Source organism: Triticum aestivum, chromosome 7B (assembly GCF_018294505.1).
Source record: "Triticum aestivum cultivar Chinese Spring chromosome 7B, IWGSC CS RefSeq v2.1, whole genome shotgun sequence".
NCBI classification, from domain to species: domain Eukaryota; kingdom Viridiplantae; phylum Streptophyta; class Magnoliopsida; order Poales; family Poaceae; genus Triticum; species Triticum aestivum.
The window spans coordinates 529,587,343-529,594,051 of NC_057813.1; positions in this window are offsets into that span (position 1 = coordinate 529,587,343).

Sequence of the window (6,709 nt, forward strand, 5' to 3'; positions counted from 1 at the left end):
TAGTCCCGGTTGGTGGCTCCAACCGGGACTAAAGGTCCCAACTATATAAACAACACTTACGGAAATTTCATTTTCCTCTCCTCTGTTTCTCCATCGACTCGCCGCCCCATCCTGCGCCGTCCCCATCGCCGCCCTCATCGTGCGTCGTTGCCGTCGCCGCCTAGGCCCGTCCCCGTTGCATCATCCCCGCGTCGCCGCCTGCGTCGCACCTTCCCCGCGTTGCCGTTCCCCATCGCCGCCCCCGTTATGAGCTTTCCCCCCTCTCCCTCGCCCCGGGCCGCCATGGCCGCCCCTCCCCGAGCCCACACACACACATGCATGATGAACACACACACACACACATTTTTAGATTCTTATTTTAGTTTATATGTTTTAGATTATGATTTTAGTTATAATTAGTTTAATTATTTTAGATTAGATGTCTAGCCATAGCTTTAATTAGTTTAGATGTTTAGCCTTTAATTATTTTAGATTATTATTTTAGCTTTAATTAGTTTAATTAGTTTAGATTAGATGTATAGCCATATGTATGAAATGCATGTTAGATGGATATAATTAGTGTTTAATAGTACGGATTTTTTTTATATAATGTTGTTTTTCTGTTTTTAATGAATCGATGTATAGAAGTTGCTTTTTCTGTTTTTAGTGTTAGATGCTTAATTAGTGTTTCCTTTTCTATTTTTAATTTTATACAATGTTGTATATCATAATATAGAAAAAATTGCATATAAAAAAGTTGCATAGGAAAAAGTTGCTCAAAATTATATTTGTTAGACGGAGGACTAGGAAAAGTCGCATAGGAAAAAGTTGCTCAAAATTTCCTAATAAAATGACATTGCATATACAGGAATTTTTTCATAAGAATTTGTTATCGACGTCAACGATGCCCGGCCCGCATCCACGCCGTCGACCCGTTCACGACGACGTCCTGCTTCAGAGGCGCCATGTCCTGGACTGGGCTCCGCCGGGCTAGCACTGGGAGGTGCTACCTTCAAGAGCACACATCTTGGTGAGGAACTCGGGTCCCGTCGTCGACCCGGAGCTTCTTTGGTGGCGGGCGTGTGGGCCACATTCGGTGCGGAGGCTGGCATCCCCCAAGGAGGTGGTATGCCATCGTGCCAGTGAGGAGGACGAGCACGTCCGTCGTTACATGGTTACGTTGGACATCAGGTTCTCCAATACCTGGCAGGTTCTTCAAGGATCTCATTGGAGCTATGATCCTGTGGTGGTTCCTTCTCTTTGGGTGTCCACCACGACTCAACTAGATTATTCGATAGTATTCGATCTGCATTAGCTAGAGTGATGTATTCGAGATCTTCGAGATGTTATATTCGAGATTATATTATTCGATAATATTCGAGGCGGTGTATTCGAGATTATATTCGATGATGCATATTATCTACTATGATTCAGTTTTATCTTTCGAGATGCATATCTATTATCTATTTTTATTCGAGATGCATATCAATTATCTAGTATTATTCGAGATGCATACTAAATTGTTTTATGTTTCTTTTGGATTAGTTAAATAAAATCTATGGCGGACAATACCGGTAGAGAAGGAGAAGAGGCTATGTTCGAGATCATACGTTCCTCGGGCCGGCCAGATGAGAATGACGAAGATGACGGCTCATGATATCTGAACAATACCGGGGAGGGTAATGATATGATATTCGATGAAGACGACCGAATGGATGAAGTCCAGAACTATGATGATCTTCAAATAGCAAACACCAATAAGGTATATTTATATAAGCAGGCATCTGGTGATCCATCACATGTTTTAATTGATTTGTATGTATATTAGCGAATCGATCTTTCTTCTTTCAGCCCTCCGGATCGAGCAAATCAGGAGAAGGCAGCAGGACAGTGCGAGGCCCGGCCAAAAAGTTGAAGGAAGGCGTAAAGTACAACATCGATGCCATCAAACCTAATGGCGACCCAATCGAGCCTAAGAAGAATGCGGGCAAGTTCGTTCGTCAGTGCAGAGTTCTTGTGAAGGACCAAATCCCGATCTCCATTCAAGAATGGAAGAAGCTAGCAAAGAACCGTCCAGATCTTACTTTTGTGGACAAAAGAGCAAAAGATCGGCTTTGGGAATCTCTCAGGTCACATTTCAGGCTACTAGATCATTTCATAGCTGAAGATGTGGAGAAAGTCAAGAACACTGCTCTTAGGAAGATGGCGATAGCATTAAACAACCACAAGAAAACGGTATGGAACATGTATCTCGGAGAAGGAAAGAAGACTCTAGAATTCAAGGGAACGCTGGAGAAGCAAAGAGATCACTGGGACGCTTTCGTGAAATTCAAGGAATCAAAAAGCTTAGGAACGGTCCAGAATAAACAAGGTCAATGCCTCGAAGAAGATATGGCACCATAAGCTGGGGCCAGGTGGCTACGAGGTGGCCCGGCCTAAGTGGGATCTCTCTGAGCAAGATAAGGGATGCAGGGGTCACTCCAGTTACATCGAGCTGCCCCCCCCCCCAGGGTCAGGACTTGGTTCTATGCGCATGGGGGCTCGTTGGAACCAAAGACAGGTGAGGTTTTGGAGCGGGCAAGTCTTAAAGGCACCACCGACAGTTTACTCATTGCAATCAAAGAGGCACGCACGGGGTTGTTCACGCCCAACAGAGAGAACTACGAGCTTACGCGCGCCCTCAAGAACCATGAACACCCGGGAAGAACATGAGGCATGGGCGTTGTTCCGTGGTATGAGGGGTTTAAGGACTAGAACGCCGACTACAGAAGTCATGCGAGAAAGAAGATGGTGGAGGAGAAGAAGAGGAAGCTGGAGGAGGAGCAGAGGAAGCAGGAAGCAGACCGCCTTCAAGGCCTAGAATCAGCGCATGCGGAGTTTGCACTCGCTTTCCAACGGCAGCAGCAGCAGATCGATGAAATCAGCCAAGGAAGGGGGTCTCGGCAGTGGTAGGAGCTAGCGGATCCAGCATTGGATAGCACCGTCCCATCCATGCCGAGAAGCAGCGTGGGTTCCTCCTTGGGCGATGAGGCACTGCTGGATAGATACCCTCTGGATGACATCATGGATAACACTAATTGTGAGCTACACTTCAAAATGAAGAACATATCCATCAAGGTGGCGGACGATGTTGCTTATACAAATCCCCCTGAAGCAACCTTCCATTGCAATCCGATTCCAACTGCCTATGCTCGTGTCGCGGTTGATGAAGTGGTGGTAGAATATTCTGGGCTACAACTTGACATTCCTGGAGGTGACGACGAGCGCACACTGGGACAGGCCATTCATCGTATCATTCTATGGAGAAAGGATTGCATCGTCTTTTCAAGTCCACCAGCTCCGCGTCCGCTGGTTCCGCCTCCAAGTCCGCCACCGCGTCAGCAGTCAACTCCAGCTCCTCCAAATCAGCCACCGCCTCTGCAGACTCCTGCTCCTTCAAGTCTGCCAACGAGTGAGCCCACTCCTGCTCCTCCAAGTCCGACACCGCCGCGTGAGCCCACTCCTCCTCCAAGTCCGGCACCGCCGCATGAGCCCACTCCTTCTCCTCCAAGTCCGGCACCACGTCATTCTAGTCCAACTCCTCCAAGTCATCAGGCACCGCGTCAGCCGTCTCCACCGCCTAAGGAACAGCAGAAGAGAGCCGCCGCAGCTCCGGCGGCTAGCGGTACAAGTACAGGAGGCAAGAGATTCCAATATGGTCCAAGCCTCAAGCCTCTTCCTCGTCGGCCTTACAACCTGACTGATGAGGAAAACGAAGCTGAAGTGTGAGCCCGAGTGGAGGCCCATTTTGGACCAAAACCGCCACCGCCACCAAAGGAGATTGTACCTGACCATGTCGTTGACCACTTCATCCGTATAGCTAGAGCACCAGCTCCCCCGCATGTTGACTCTAACTATGAGTGCCAAATCAAGAAGTCATTTCAAGCACAGAAAAAGGAGTCGAGCTCGAGCTCAAGCCAAGGAGCTGCAAAAAAAGCGGGAAAACTGTTCCCCATCTACGAGAACAGGCGGTGCAATCGACCCCCCCGCTCATTGTACCATCAACACATGTGAGTATCAGCGCCGATCTGCCGATAATAACCGACACTCATAGAAGGATGGCTGAAGAGGCCGGTGTCACTATGGAACAACTCCTAGAGCTCGAGCCCATACCAGAGATTATAGAGGAGGAAGTAAAATGGAAATATGTCCACGGCCAACCTTTGGTCAATCCTGAGGAGGTTAAGAAGCTCTCAACCAGAATGTATCAATTGCATCAATAGCACATGAATGAAACCAAGACTACCGATAGAGAGTCCCTCATGGTGAAAACCAAGCAAGAGTATTACTATAATGAAATGGCTCTGTATCTCGAGTTTACAGAACTGTTTCGGTTATTCAATCAAGACGCACTCGACAAATCCCTCGTCAGTTGCTATTGTCTGTAAGTGATTTCTTTCTATAATTTAATAATTAAGTCTCTAGCTAGCTCTAGTGCTTGTTGATCATTACCTGTAATTATCCTCACTATATTATTTTATGTGGTATTATGCAGAATGAAGATGTATGAAATTAAAAAAGGCTGGATGCTATGGCATTGGGTTCATTGACCCAAATACCATTAATGAAGAGACATGATGATAACCCACAAGTATAGGGTATCGCAACAGTTTTCGAGGGTAGAGTATCCAACCCAAATTTATTGATTCGACACAAGGGGAGCCAAAGAATATTCTCAAGTATTAGTAGTTGAGTTGTCAATTCAACCACACCTGGATAACTTAGTATCTGCAGCAAAGTATTTAGTAGCAAAGTAGTATGGAAGTAACGGTAACGGTAGCAAAAGTAACAGTAGCAGTTTTGTGGTAACGGTAATAGTAGCAACGGTAAAGTAAATAAGCAGAGCACAATATGTGAAAAGCTCGTAGGCATTGGATCAGTGATGGATAATTATGTCGGACGCGATTCCTCATGTAATAGTTATAACATAGGGTGACACAGAACATAGTATGATAGTAATGGTAACTGTGTCACCCTATGTTATAGCTATTACATGAGGAATCGCATCCGACATAATTATCCATCACTGATCCAATGCCTACGAGCTTTTCACATATTGTGCTTCGCTTATTTACTTTTCCGTTGCTACTGTTACAACTACTACAAAGTTGCTATCGTTACTTTTACCACTGTTACCATTACTACCATACTACTTTGCTACTAAATACTTTGCTATAGATACTAAGTTATCCAGGTGTGGTTGAATTGACAACTCAACTGCTAATACTCGAGAATATTCTTTGGCTCCCCTTGTGTCGAATCAATAAATTTGAGTTGAATACTCTACCCTCAAAAGCCGTTGCGATCCCCTACACTTGTGGGTTATATACTCTAACTGATGCTTCCAAGGACTACTTGGATAGTTGTGTTGGTTGTGTTTCAAAGGAAAGAACAGTCGATGAAGCTGAATTACTATTGAATAATATGTTGGCAAATGAAAATAATTGGACTCTTCCTGAGCCAATTCCTGAGGCAACTGAGCCAACTCCTGAGCCTATTCCTAAACCCACTCCTAAGAAGAGAGGTGTTCTATTTCTCAGTCCTGAAGATATGCAAGAGGCAAAGAAATCAATGAAAGAAAAAGGTATTAAAGCTGAAGACGTCAAAAATTTACCACCTATTGAAGAAATACATGGTCTTGACAACCCGACACAGGTAGCAAAGGTAAATTGTCTCTATAGATATGATAAAGTTGAAATCCCATCTAATAAATTTCATAGCCCATGCTTAGATGAATTTGATGACTTTATGGCTAGACAAGAAAGTTTTAATGCTTATGTTGGTAGAGAATTAAAGAATAATGCTTTCGAGATAGGACGCTTGAGTGATTATATGGATAGAGTTAAAGGTGAACTTAAACTCATTAGCAAATATGCTTCTATGGTTACCACTCAAGCTGAGCAAGTACTTAAAGCTCAAAGTGATTTGCTTGATGAATTAAATAATAAATATGACTTTCCTATTAGAGTGGCTACTAGAACCGGTAGAATGACTCAGGAACCTTTGTATCCTGAAGGCCACCCTAAGAGAATCAAGCAAGATTCTCAGAGAAATAATTTGGAGGCACCTAGTTCTTCCAAAAAGAAGAAAAAGAAAAACGATAGGACTTTGCATGCTCCTAATGAACCTGTTGTAGACACACCTAAGAATCCCAATGATATCTCTATTTCTGATGCTGAAACACAATCAGGTGATGAACATGAACCTAGTGCCAATGTTAATGATAATGTTCATGTTGATGCTCAACCTAGAAAAAATAATGATGTAGAGATTGAACCTGCTGTTGATATTGATAACCCACAATCAAGGAATCACTGTTATGATAAAAGAGATTTTGTTGCTAGGAAGCACGGTAGAGAAAGAGAACCATGGGTTCAGAAACCCATGCCGTTCCCTCCTAAGCCATCCAAGACAAAGGATGATGAGGATTTTGAGCACTTTGCTGAAATGATTAGACCTATCTTTTTGCGTATGCGTTTGACTGATGTGCTTAAAGTGAATCCTTATGCTAAGTATATGAAGGATATCATTAAAAATAAAAGAAAGATACCGAAAGCTGAAATTTCCACCATTCTTGCTAATTATACTTTTAAAGGTGGAATACCAAAGAAACTTGGAGATCCAGGGGTACCAACCATACCATGCTCCATTAAAAGAAACTTTGTTAAAACTGCTTTATGTGATCTTGGAG